This window comes from Haemaphysalis longicornis, unplaced genomic scaffold (assembly GCF_048455015.1).
Source record: "Haemaphysalis longicornis isolate Haplotype H1 unplaced genomic scaffold, Haemaphysalis longicornis Haplotype H1 scaffold_117, whole genome shotgun sequence".
Taxonomy (NCBI): Eukaryota; Metazoa; Arthropoda; class Arachnida; order Ixodida; family Ixodidae; genus Haemaphysalis; species Haemaphysalis longicornis.
The window spans coordinates 352,471-366,460 of NW_027526222.1; the positions used below are offsets into that span (position 1 = coordinate 352,471).

The 13,990-nt window shown below is 48.3% G+C and overlaps 1 protein-coding gene across 2 annotated transcripts in view; it reads right to left on the reverse strand.

Annotated features, from left to right (window-relative positions):
* The window catches only part of LOC144161484 (superoxide dismutase [Cu-Zn]-like), a 67,539-nt gene that overhangs the window by 23,125 nt on the left and 30,424 nt on the right, over window positions 1-13,990 (reverse strand). The window contains exon 1 of one of the 2 annotated variants that reach the window (XM_077692145.1): window positions 9,629-9,781. The exons of the other annotated variant lie outside the window; for it this stretch is intronic. The gene's annotated coding sequence lies outside the window, so the exon portion shown is untranslated. Of the gene's footprint in view, window positions 1-9,628; window positions 9,782-13,990 lie in introns of those variants that run through there. 2 annotated transcript variants of the gene reach the window in all.

The following is a 13,990-nucleotide window of genomic DNA, read 5'->3' on the forward strand; positions in this document are numbered from 1 at the left end:
ATTTTGAGTTTGAGTCCCCTTTGAGTTCTGAGTACATTTTGAGTTTGAGTCCATTTTAAGTTCTGAGTACATTTTGAGTTTGAGTACATTTTGAGTTTGACTACATTTTGAGTTCTGAGTACATTTTGAGTTTGAGTCCATTTTGAGTTTGAGTACATTTTGAATTTGAGTCCATTTTGAGTTCTGAGTACATTTTGAGTTTGAGTCCATTTTGAGTTCTGAGTACATTTTGAGTTTGAGTCCATTTTGAGTTCTGAGTACATTTTGAGTTTGAGTCCATTTTGAGTTCTGAGTACATTTTGAGTTTGAGTCCATTTTGAGTTCTGAGTACATTTTGAGTTTGAGTACATTTTGAGTTTGAGTCCATTTTGAGTTCTGAGTACATTTCGAGTTTGACTACATTTTGAGTTCTGAGTACATTTTGAGTTTGAGTCCATTTTGAGTTTGAGTACATTTTGAATTTGAGTCAAAGGGGATGGCATTCCCACGCAGGTAGGCTTCATGCGCTCACCGATGACATGACCGTTGTGCCTGTGGGAGATTTCGACGTTGTTATCTCACGGCCCGATGCGACCTGACTGCTGTCCTTCATGGTCGAGAGGTTTTTGGTAGGTATTTCACACTGACAGCAAGATCCCTACGACGCGAGAAGGAAACGGACAATCCCGGCTTTGTCCGCTATAGGAAAAAGATGGTCCTTCCAAGTTTCACTCAATTAATTAGCTCGCAAACTACAAACAGACGTGTTTTGTTCCGCGCACTCTTTGGTCATCCCTCTTCACAAAGTGGAAGGGCGCTGATTTTTTGTGTTTCATGGCACACATCCACGCGGGGGTAGCAAGATGTCGGGAGTTTTGGGAGGCTAAGGCGCCCTCTTAATGCCTCTTCAGAATGATTCTTGTGAAGGCTAATACCTCTTCAAAAAAATATACATTAGTAACGCAAACATTTATACGCACTAAAAGGAGCATAATCACAAGAGATAAATGATAAAATAAAGGATAGAAGGCAGAGGTTAAAACAGAAAAATCAAATTTTTATGCAGGAGGAGGAGGAATAAACATTTAATTGTGCAGTCAATGTTGTTGAGTTCACCGCCAGGTGCGGTTCCTCCTTGGTCCACGAAGCCCTCGGTCTTGGCGGCCTGTCTCGCCCGGTCTACCAGATGTTCAAGAGGACTGTGATTTGGGTGAGTTGGTGAACGTTCATGATTGAAAATCAGCGCGGAAAAAAGCACAGCACAAAAAAGGAACGACAAGTAGACTAGAAGTAGAAGTAGCTAGTTAAATGAATAAAAGGCAAAGATACGGCAGGTTCCGCGACGCAGCCGCCAATGCAAAGAAAAAGATACCCCGTTGTGATGCGGTATGAGCACCGGCTCTCTCATAACTTCAAAAACATGGCAAAAAGGTACTATTATGAGCAATATGAAAGGGAACACAGGAACTCGCACAAAACACCCTCAGACCCAGCTGTGAGTGATACGCAGCGGCCAGCGTCGGAAACAAAGTGGAAAGGGGGACGCTGTTCTAACAACTGTTTCCATTCCCGCCGTGCGTCTTATCGGCTGTAGGACGATACCATACTATCGGCGAAATGACGTAAGCTGCTGCTTTGTAGAAATGCCAGCGGGGTGGGAGTGCCAACTGCTAGTGGAAGAGCGCCCTCCTTTCCCCCCCTGTTTTTCACAGCGCCATCCGCGTATCGCTCCGAGTCTGTTTCGAGGCTGTTTGCCACGCGTTTCTGTGTTCCCTTTCATATTGCTCATAATAGTACGCTGTCGACGTGGTGTTCTCGGCCCCAAATAAATTAGGAAAATTGTGAAGTACGGTTGGCTGAAGATTCGCTTCCCGGAATACAAGGACAAAAAATGTGCGCCCGATAAATCATTCAGAGCATTTGTGGAATGTGCAACGGGTGTCGTGTATATGTTGCCACTTCGGTGTGGATATATATACGTGGGACAAACCGGGAGGTGCCTAAACACCAGGTTGTCGGAGCTCCAGCGTTCATTAAAAGGGAATCCGCACAGTCACCTGGCAAAACACTGCAGCTCACACGAATGTGTGCCGCTCTTTAAAGAAACCACTGTGTTGTCGAGACACAGAGATAAAACAACAATCGAGGCCTTTCAAATGAGACGATCCGCCGACCGATGTATAAGTATGCCCTCAGTAGTGCTGCATGACCGGGAATACGCTTATCTGATTGACACCCTTGCATGACCAAGTAAACGAAAAAGATTACACATGTGCAGACCGATGAGTGATTGCGTTTTTTGTTTTTGTTTAGTCGTTGTAATAATTCACCGACAAGTGGGAGACTGATCTATGTATATTACTAATGTTTTCTTCAAAATAAATCAGTTTTGAGAGCAGCGCTGTCCTGACTACTTCTCGTTCCTTTTTAAAGCAAAACTTTTTACCTCTACACCCCAAGGGTTCTTTCGCGACCGTTGGTGTCACCAGAAAACTCCAGCGAACAAATAAAAGAATTTACTGGCACCGCCGGGAATCGAACCTGGAACTAATAGACTAACAAAGCGAGACACCGTTGTCTTACCGATTCAGCTACGAGCCTTTTTTTTTCTTTACTGCATGGAAAACTGCCCTTAATACAGCCTACAAAAGTTATGAGTCATCCAAGAAGATGCGCATCACTGCAGCTAAAATAAGCCGTCCGTTAAAACTCTGGCAAGCAGACGCACGCGTCCAACAGATGCAGCCATTCTGGTGGGTCACTTTGCGCCGCATAAATGCTCCGCACCAACGCAGTTTGCTCCCGAAAAATGGACTTCGTTGGGCGAGGGGGTTCCGCGTGCCTGTCCGTCATGCGGCACTTCCACAAGCTATACAATCCGATCACAACAAATATATCATAGGGCACTCCAGTAACATCTCTAAAAGGCAAGAACCGAATTGTATAAGGGGTAATGTCCATGTCCTTTTTAAGAGTTCGTTGCAACACATCCCAGAAAAACACCGCATCCCGGCACAAAACAAAACAATGATCAATGGTTTCAGGTTGATTGCATAAACGGCAATTGTCAGACCAAGGAATAGACATTCCTTTCTCGCGCAACCATGTTTTCACTGGGAGTGTTGATGTATGCAGCTTAAAGAAAAACGTTTTTGCATTTGGAGGAAGACACATACGTGTGACCCGCTTCAAAACACTGTCCTTGTAGTGGCCAATGTAAGGCTGGCGATAAACCGGCACTGGGAACAGACTCTCTAATAAAGTGTTCGTCAAAGCCTTCCTGGAAAGGGTAAACAGATATTGCAGGGAAAACCTCGCAGTAAGGAAATTGAAGGTGTCGACCACCTCCTTTAAAAACCCCCATGGCGGCTTCGTACTGACTTCACCAGTGGAGACAAGCAAAAACGGTAAATGAAAACTTATGCGCTGTTGAATAACGTTGAGCAGAAGTGGATAATGCGTCACCTTATAGAAGAAAAACCGAGATACAAGCTGGTGTACAAACAAATGTATCAGCCCAGCACCCCCAGACACTAATGGAAGAAACAAATTGTCCCTACGCATAGGTTCCCATTGGGACCCCCACACAAATGTTGCAAAAACTCTATGTAGAGCTTGTACTTTAGAACGCGCACAGTGGAGTACTTGCAGCACATAAACAAGCTTTGCGACAAGGAAGACATTACAAACGTGCGCACGCGCAAACACAGAAAGTTCTCGCCCCATCCATGCCTGAGAGGCTCGCTTGACTTTTTGGAGTGCCAATGACCAATGAGGCCCAGTGTTTCGTATTTGGTGCAAAGGTACACCTAGGTATTGAAGTGCGTCCGTATCCCAAGTAATGCCACCAAATAAGGATGGTTTCACACCCCATTCACCAAACCAAAATTCCTTTGTTTTTTCCATATTCACAGCTGCTCCAGACGCGCCACAAAACTGCCTGGTGAGATTAAGGGCTTCTTGAACGCTTTTCTTATCAGCACAGCCTACGCGAAGACGGGGAAGACATGTGGTGTACTCATCAAGCACATCTACGGGTTGACCCCCTGTGTTCTCGCTGAATGCCACGTGAAAGCGTCACGCGACCACTCACGCCCGTCTAGCGGCCCTGTGCGCACCTTGCTCATGTGCTAAGAGTTACAAAAAATTACCCCACCTTCCCGCGAGGGAACCCTGTGGAGATGCGACGCATCTTCGGGGTTCACACTGACGAAGTTCAGCATCGGCCGCTCGCTTCTCGCGTACGGCAGCGGCTTCACGTTGACGAAGTTCAGCATTGGCTGCTCGCTTCAACCGTTTGCGTTCGGTATCACGTTTACGAAGTTCGGAATCGGCTGCTCGCTTCAATCGTTTGCGTTCAGCATCACGTTCACGCCGCTTCCCAGCCTTGTCTTCAGTGGTGCTAGCATTCCTGTGTTCACACTGATCGGTGCTTGTTACGGTTGCGCGGGCGATAGCAGAATTGTTAGGCTCCATTCAACACATCGATGGAAATCGGAACGCCGGTGCTGGAACGACCGCGGCTATGACGCAACGTGGCGCGGCTATAACGCAACACAACCCAACACAATCCACTTTAATCCAATCCAAATCCAATTCAATCCAATCCAATCCGATCCGATCCAATCCAATCCAATCCAATCCAAGCCACGCCACGCCACGCCACGCCAAGCCAAGCCAAGCCAACCCACTCGAATCCAATCCAATGCTCCTCGCGGGAGAGTGTTCGCAATCGGAGAGGAGAGGGGGTGAGCGGCGGAGAGCGCAGCTCGCGCGGCGAGGAGAATGGGGGAGGGGTGTGGACGGACAACAACAACACCGTATGGAGGGACAAGGCGAGTGAATGAGATGCAGTCGCATCTAAAATTAAAGGAAGCTCACACCAATGCATGGCATCTCACTTCTAGTACGCCAATGTGCTAAAGCCTGTGGCCTCCAGTGTTCACGTAAAAAATCACAGCTCCTTGTCGTCTGCCCTAACGCCAAATCAAGGAATACATTCAAATACTCCATGATGGCCAGGCCATCACTCCAAGCCCCAGCATCAAGATCCTAGGCCTACATCTCGAGGCTAACACCAAGAGTGACGTGTCCTTGCAGCACCTCAAAAACAGCATTGATCAAATCATACACATGATCAGGCGAGTTGCCACCAAGAAGCGAGGCCTAAAGGAATCCGGTACCTTTCGATTAATTGAAGCTTTTGTTCTCTCGAGAGTCACTTACGTAAACCCCCTGTCTTCTTCTCGACAAGCAAGACATAGAGATGCTTTATATAATGATTAGAAAGGCGGTCGAGCAGGCCATTGGTCTTCTCATGAGTGCGTCCACACAGAGGCTTCTTAGCACGGGGCTCCACAACACGGTGGAAGAGCTGATAGAAGGCCATCTTTCTCACCAGAAGGTCCGACTCAGAACTGCGGTGGGTAACCGCATGCTTCACCAGATTGGCTGGGCAGCCCAGAATGTCACTCCGCTTGACGTACTCCCAGACTCTTGGCGACTAAAACTAAAGATGCTCCCTTTGCTTAGAAATATGAACCCCTCACATGACGAGGGTCACCGAAAAGCACAGGCTCAAGCGCTAAACACCACCCTCGGTGGGGATCATGCAGTTATCTACACAGACGCCTCCAAACATCGAGGGCAGCAATACACGATCATCGTGGCTACCCCCAGAACCAACCTCCTTGCGTGTGCCTCGCTTAGGACCCAAGAAATGACGGCAGTAGAAGAGGCAGACATCACCTTGCCTCTCACTCAACCAGGCGTTCGGAGGGTAGTCACCGATTCCCAGCAAGCCTACTGGAATTACCAGTTGGGTTGGGTGTCCTATCCTGCACTGCGCGTGCTGCAAAACCGCTCCCCAAACGGTTCCATTCAGCTCATCTGGACACCCCCTCACGCTTCAAAAGACGGCAACGAATACGCCCACCCAACAAGCCTGCACTTTTACCTCCCGTGCTATGAAGCTGCATGAGGACAGTCACCCGCTTGTCACGTTCAGGGAGATAACCCATCATTATCGCCTTCTGAGACAGACCGTACCTTCGCCTTACCCTGACCTTTCCAGAGAACAACAAACTACCCTACGGCTCATACAATCCGGGCTCCTTCCCACAGCCTACGCGTATTCACTTAATGCGTCCGAATCACTACGACGCTGAATGTAAATTTTGCTCAGAAGTAGGAACACTTAGCCCCGTAATCGGGGTGTGCGACTTTAGCCCTGAGCACCCTCCTCTCTTTCCGTCAACTACCCAACAAGAACAATGGGAGATGCTGCTGTCCAGGCCCTCTCTACCTACCCAGCTTCAGCGGGTGGACAGAACACAGGCCGCGCGAAGTGCATATGGGCCCCACAGAAGAAGGAATCACTCCCCAGGGCTGCACTCTGGGCTGTTCAGAAATCTGAACAGAAGTATTTCTTCCTCCTCCTCCTCCTTCTCTGCCGCAAATCTCGTTGTCTCCGTCCGCGGCGCAGAGACGGAGAAGTCAGATCGTCTAACAGCGGGTTGGAGCTTACTTTATTTTATAAAAAAAAGTTTAAACTCTTGCGAGAGAGAGAGAGAGAAAATTCTTTAATGAGACCGAAGAGGTCAGCCCTGCATAATGCTGGGCTTGCTACTTTAGATGGTTGGTGAACATGTGATAAGGGTTATCAGCTTACATGACTAATACAAATAAGGAAAAGAAAAAGAAAAGACGAAAGAAACTCCACCAGACAGACCAGACATGAACACACATGTCTGGTCTGACTCCACCAGACATGAACACATGAACTCCACCAGACATGAACACACATAAAAAAAAAAAAAGTCACAGACAGTCACAGGCTGGAGTCGAGTCCAGGGTCTCTGAGGAAACGCGCAAGAGCTTTAAAACCCCGCATCGCCCTGTCTTCGCTGTTCCAGGGGCCGAAAAAGTCCTCCATGCTGACAGTTCTCGCCCGTAATAAACTTCGCGCTGTCGTTCGCGCCGAGTTAAAACGTGGACAAACGCAGAACAGGTGTTCCGTGTCTTCTCGTACACCGCAAAGCGTACACAGAGGTGATGCCATCAAACCGATTTTGTTAAGAAAGGTTTTTGTATAGGCTACTTTGAGGCGCAGGCGATGTATAGCACACTCTGTTTGCCTCGATAAACCGTGAGGTATACGAAACGTACACTGCGGGTCGATAGCGTAAAGGGGGGCGTACTGCAGGTCCGGGTTCCGCCAGTGCTGCAATTGCATGCGCCATCCAAGAGTTGTGGCTATTCCGTTGATGCCCTCTTTGGATAAAGGGAGTTGTACTGGTGAGCTCGTGGAATGGCCCTCACGTGCGAGCCGATCCGGTATCACATTGCCCGTGCGGCTACACCAATACAGCTCAACCAAATACCGTTCATGCATCCTGCATTGATTTAACTTTACTAAGAATATCTCTTTGAAGTAATAACTGTTATGGTTAAGTGCATATCACTTCTTTCTGGTTTTACTATTTGTAAAGCGATGTGAGGGAATTTAAGTGACGTCGCATGGGTAATCGTTATGGATGCCGTTTACAGCTTTGCTTTTCAACCACATTCACGGGGTGGATTGGCGGGATTTTTTTGTGCTGTGTTTTTTCCGCGCTGATTTTCAGTCTACCAGATGTTGTTGGTGATCCGGGATGCGTATTCCCAAACCATATCCCGTAGAGGCCCAGGCCCCCCCCCCCCCCCCCCGCCCCCCACCCCCCCTAAGCAGCGACGCAGCACCGTGACGTCATTTCCTCTAAGTGCGCGACTTCAGGCGACGTGGATTTTTTTTTTTCTTTTTTCCCCCTTCCCTCGTTTCGATTGCTTTGCGGGCGGCCGATGGTTTCGCTCCGTGCGCAGGGCTGGCCTGCGGCGCTGGGGAAGCTGACGCACATGTGGTGAAGTTAACCTTTTGTACCTGAGCCCCTGAGCTCTCCGCGCTCTTTTGCGTGCCTGCAAGTTGACGCTGACCTCCTGTCGTGTTCCTAGATAAGCGCTCGGCTCGGTGCTCTAAGTGCGCGCACTCGGATGGACGCTTTCACGTACAGGTGCCGTCCGAAGTAATTGGAGCATGGGAGCTGTGGCCGAACCGCATAGGAGCGCTGTGTAGCTGCACCGGCGGTAAACGAAAGGAGCAGAACAAGCAAGCGCGCCTGCCCACGGCGATAACCCACTTCTTTTAACCCGGCTTCAAGCATTATACGCAGCATACCGGTCTCAGCGATGGCGCTGATCGCAGAGGCGGTATCTGGCGGTATCTGGCTGGAGAAGCGTCGCAATCGCAAGGATCTAAAGTGGCAATTTTTCTTTCCAATATTTTTAGGTGGGTCTGCTATTAGCGCCATCACCGAGACCAGTATGCTGCGAGCAACGCTGGAAGCCGCGTTAAAAGATAAGGGTTGAAAAGTGTAGCGGGGCTATCAGCGTCGGCAGGCACGCATGCGTGTTCTGCTCCTTTCGTTTACCGTCGGTGCAGCTACACGGCGCTCCTATGTGGTTCGGCCACAGCTCCCGAGATAAAATTACTTCTGACGGCACCTGTACATGTGGCTATTATATACGTTCCGGAAAGCAAACCCTCTCATTGAAAGGCCATTCTACAACACACAGAAGGGTATACAATTGAGTTGGGTGCTGTTTCACATACACACCTCAAAACACGATTCGGTGCTGCAGGTAGGGATTACAGGAAAGGCAGCCAATTACCCATGACTACATTTATAAACTGTCCTGCCCTGGCGAAATATTACAGCTGCATGAACCGCTACATTTTGGCACTTTGATAAGCACTATTACATTGAATTTCGTTAACATGAACTTCATTGCATTAATTCTTGGTCAGGAACAGTGCCACTAAGGAGAGCATTGACATTTTGTTAACAGCAATGGAAGATGTGAATCGTTCTCGCAGGGGTGATACGTTGATAAGAAAGACACTAGCTCAAACGTACACGTTTTACACTCGGTCATGAATGCTGCATAATTTGCACTGCTGGTCATAACAATTTAGGGAAACAATATCGAAAATTTAGACAAACCAAGTGCTAAGTAATAGTTGGATTGTACAGCTTCTGAAGTACTCGAGGAATTTGATATATGTCTTCTGTAGAGGGCTATTGACCCGTAATCATGCGTGCTACCACTCACACTGTTGCCAATGTCGATTAGTTATTTTTAACAATTTGTTCTTCATGCACACACAAATTTTGCGGCATAAGATACGTATATTATTTTCGATGGGACTAATGAGTAGCTGCGCGTGAGCTTGAGGTCACGGTAGTCGCAGCAGAGATAAAACTAAGTAAAAAAACAGTTATCTCCTGGGCGCACTATTTGGGATAGTATTCTCGGAGTCCAAATAGCGGCAAAAAATGTCACTTTTCGAGATCCACTTATGGGGATAGATGAGCAGTTTGTGTACGTTTCCTGCGACGCTTTTTTAGCTACCACGTATAGATTTCTGTGGTGTCTGCCCTTATAATGCGCGCGCATCGCGTCACAGTTCGCGCCTCAACTGTAAGCGACACACACGCAAAAAAAGTATACAAATGTATAAACAAGAAATAGCAAGAACAAAAATAAAAATAGTACACCTCAAGTTGCAAAGCGCTGCTTCACGTACTACAACGCTTCGTATCGAAAAACATACCTTACGGCCCGTTTATGGACCTTTTGGACAATCCAGGTAGTGTTGGTGCACCCGCTCTACGTGTCCATGAAGGCGTTGACTGCTACTTCGTCTGGCAGGTTCGCGCGGAACACAGACTCATGATCTGTTGACGCGAGGTCATCTCTGACGACCTCGAGCAGCTGCTCGTGCTCATCCATGAAGCAGAAGTTATAAGCTGCGCGACAATCGCGTGAATGCGAGGGGGACGCGCGTGGCGAACACAAATATGAGAACGGACCTTGTGATGGGCGCTTCTGCGCGAGTGCGAGGCACAGACGAGTATGGCGAATAACACGCTCGCTGATGTTCGCAGCAGACGAGCGACCGACGTACGCGTGTGCTTTCGACCGAACAAGAGCAAACGTTCTGCGCTTCGGTACGGAGTCGAAAGGACCACCCAAGACCAAAAAAAAATATATATATATTTTTGTTTTCACTTATATTGGCGGTGAGATCTTTGAGTGGCGCCCCCTGGCTCTGACGTCGGCTTAGGGATTCGCGCCGCTGTCGTCTGCTACACACCGCTTGTGAGGGGCAACAGTGCCTGGGCTAGAAATCGCCCGCTTCCTTGCTGTAGTGCGTTAAAAAGCGTATTTCTAGCGACTCAGTTATTTTGCCAGCTTCTGACGCATCTCAATAATTTGAAGCTGTATCCCCCACAAGTTCGCAACACACAAAGAGATAGAGAACAACTTTCTTCAGAGTATCGGTCAGAAGATCGTGTGTAACTCGTCCTTTCTTGCTTATTCGCGATGATCAGCGATCAGAGCTTCTCAATAAGTATTCAAAATGCGTAGGCTTCCCTGCAGTATTTTTGAGATGCTCATATGAAGACTCAACAGTCTAATAATACGTACCAAGCAGCGGTCTCTACACGCTCATCGCACAGCAGGAAATAAAGCGGCTTTCTTCTGTTTCTTTCGTTGTTGTCTTGTATCGGATTAATGTTTCTTGCTTTTTTTTTTGCCCAACGCATTATTTTTTCTGCGCCGTCACCAACTTCTTATTAGGAGGTTTCGGGATGTTTGGGAGCCTCACAAAGGTCGTGTGGATATTTCCTTCATTTTGTATGGCATACATTCCCTTTTTCACAAAGTGGCTTTCATTAAGGCTGCGTGCAAGAAGGTGCATATCCGCAGCGTGCTTTGTTATTCACATGCAAATACAAGGCGAAGGTTTGTGCTACGCCACCGCGATCGCGCCCTAAACAACGTGGTCCACAGTGCTCGAAGGCGGCTTTTGTGTTCCGAATTTCTATCGTAATGATATCGTTATCATAACGAACTGACTCTCAACTCGAACAATGATGACATGAGTACGGTGTTGAAGGCATGATATACTCGCTAACTAACGTAATAAATAGTATACCTGCATATATTACAAGACTCGAAACCGAAGAATTCCAAGTAGCTCTTTATTGCTTTTCAACCCTTCCATGCGCGAAGAACAAATCCTATTCTACTCGGGGCGGCGTTCTATGATTTGAAGAAAATTACTTATGCGAGAATCCCTAAGCTGACGTCATGGAGGCGCGCTTCGCAGCGCCGCCTGTGTTCGCGCTCACCGCCAATAGGAGTGCTTGCTTTCCGGAACGTAAACAGTAACTACATGTACGTGCAAAAGCATCCATCCGCGCGTGCACGGATCCATCAATCTGCGCGAGCAACGCGCCGAGCGCTAGCTCAACATGGAACAGCATGGGAGACGAGCGACTGCAGGCGCGCAAGAGAGCGCGGAGAGCGAGCTTCAGCTTCCCAGCGCGTACGCCAGGCTCGCACTCGGAGCGAAATCATCGGCCGCCGCGAAGCAGCGCGACCACAAAAGACCAAAACAAATGTTTGTCTTCACTTTAATGAGAGTGTTTGCTTTCCGGACCGTATATAATAGCCACATGTACGTGAAAGCGTCCATCCGAGTGCGCGCACTTGGAGCACCGAGCCGAGCGCTTATCTAGGAACACGGCGGGAGGTCAGCGTCAACTTGCAGGCGCGCAAGAAGAGCGCGGAGAGCTCGGGGGCTCAGGTACAAAAGGTAAACTTCTACCACATGTGCGTCAGCTTCCCCAGCGCCGCAGGCCAGCCCCGCGCACGGAGAGAAACCATCGGCCGCTCGCAAAGCAGCCGAAACAAGAGAAGGGGGAAAAAAGAAAAAAATCCGCGTCGCATAAAGTCGCGCACATAGAGGAAGTGACGTCACGTTGCTGCGTCACTGCTTGGGGGGGGGGGGGGGGGGGGTCGGCCTGGGCCCCTACGGGATATGGTTTGAGAATACGCATCGGGGATGGAGCTGGTCAACCAACCCTCCCACTGCTCAAATGAGGAATTTGGATTTGGGGCAAGGGATTGCGTGTGGCAGCACTCCCATGCCATGTGGTAGATAGTGCATGACTCATTGCAGAATTTACAAGTTTATGTGTACAATGTCAGATGCATTGAATGTAGTAATGTACCATGTGGAAATGTGTTAGTTTGTAGCTGTCTTCAGATGACCGTGTCTTCGCGAGACATGTTGAGATGGGGAGGCGGAAAGGTTCTTCGTCCCAAGCGGTAGTGGACCAGGATGTCACTGTTCCTTCTGGGGATTATTTCTCGTGTTGGGCTTAGGGAAGGACTGGCTGACATCCCAGAAGGAGGCGCCCGGTGTTTATGAGCTCGGGCTGCGGCATGGGCCGCCTCATTCCCTTCCAGTGATGAATGGAGGTAAAACTAGACCCAACGGGAGCAACTAACAGGGAAGGCGCGTGGTCGCGGAAATGAATGCGTGAATGGCTGTAGCCACATATTTTTGACCGAATACCAGGGATGTGGCCCCAAACCAAAGCAGGACCGGCATTGAAAGAGCAAGTCCAAGTCGCCGAACTGGAGCAACAACGTACCGCCGCCTCAGTAAAGAAAAACCGCTACAATACAAGAAAGAATGATCAATTGTTCCGTACTCACGGCAAAGAGCACAGAGACAGGGAGCGTTCAAACCAGCCTGGAGCACTGGGGAACTCTTCATCGGAAGCTGTTTAAAGTAACCTCGCATTTAAGACTCTGATTCACAAAAGCGCGAGTTCCAAGTATGCATGCTTTAAATGGGAATAAGTCTTCTGGCTAGGAGAAAACATCTTCCTGAATCTTTGCTGTACCTTCATACGTACGAAACCTTGCTTCCGCGACTATGGGTAGAACAGGGCATGTATGTCCACCAGAGGGCCATATGTAACGATGATTGCGTAAAAGAATCAGCCGCTTCATCAAATGGGCATGAAGACAACATGCAAACTTGATTCATGAAAAGGCCGCTTTGTCCTGAGAACTGTGATACCAATTTTATTGCAAAATTCAAACAAGTCATCCAGATATTATGGAAAACAGATGAAGCACGGGCGGCCATTTTCTGGTGTTTTTGCTAAGACGTCACCGAATCTTGTTTAGGGGATTGGCGGCCGCCGACCTAACCAACCACTAGGAAACTTGGCAGGGCAATTGTAGTGGAGCCTCTGGTCATATTTAGTCGTATCGCTTGCATGCTAACGTGCAGTGAACACGCTGATAACTGTGCTGCTAGCGTTCGTTCATATTAACTCACTGCAGCGCGAAATTGGAAATGCTTTCCATACTTCTTACGTTTCTTCCGGTTCAGAAAACGTCTGTCGAGGCTGGAATGGAGCCGAGTAAGTTAATAAAAGCTAGATCTTTGAAACCGAACGTAGTTGTACTTTGTCTTCATGGCCCCCTTAATTAATAAGCTCTGATAACCAAGACCTCAAATAGGACGGATGTTCCGCCAATGGAAGGGAACAACAGATCTGAATCCAAGGGGGGGGGGGGATATAAGATAGGCACGAGGGAATAGGTGTCACAAACGTCGGCTACATTTCAATACTGCAGAGGTAATTTATTCAAGTTTGCTACGATTTCTAGAAATTAGGCTTAAAATATCGGAGTGAATTCACTCCGATATTTCAAGCCGACTCTTTATAAATAAATTTTTAAAGACGCAAGTGAAACGAAAGCACTTTCGCGGGAATTTTCTCTGAACACCTCAACTTGCCACTTGGCAAGTCAAGGTGTTCAGAGAAAATTCCCGCTTTTGTCCTGTCTGCACGTTGCGATGCATCTAGCTGTTGCCTTTATCAGATGAGAATTCAAGCTAGCCAGATGTTCGTCTGGCCATCGCCTCCTGTATTTTTACAGGAGGCGATGGTCAGGCAATCCCATTAGTATTCGTGCAGAAAGCACTCTGGCGTTGTCGGTGAAAACTTATCAGAGGCTAAAAAAGCAGGAACGACATCTCAGAGCATATGTAGTACTGTCGGAATGTTCATGCCGAGCAGAGGAAGTAATTACCGCGCAC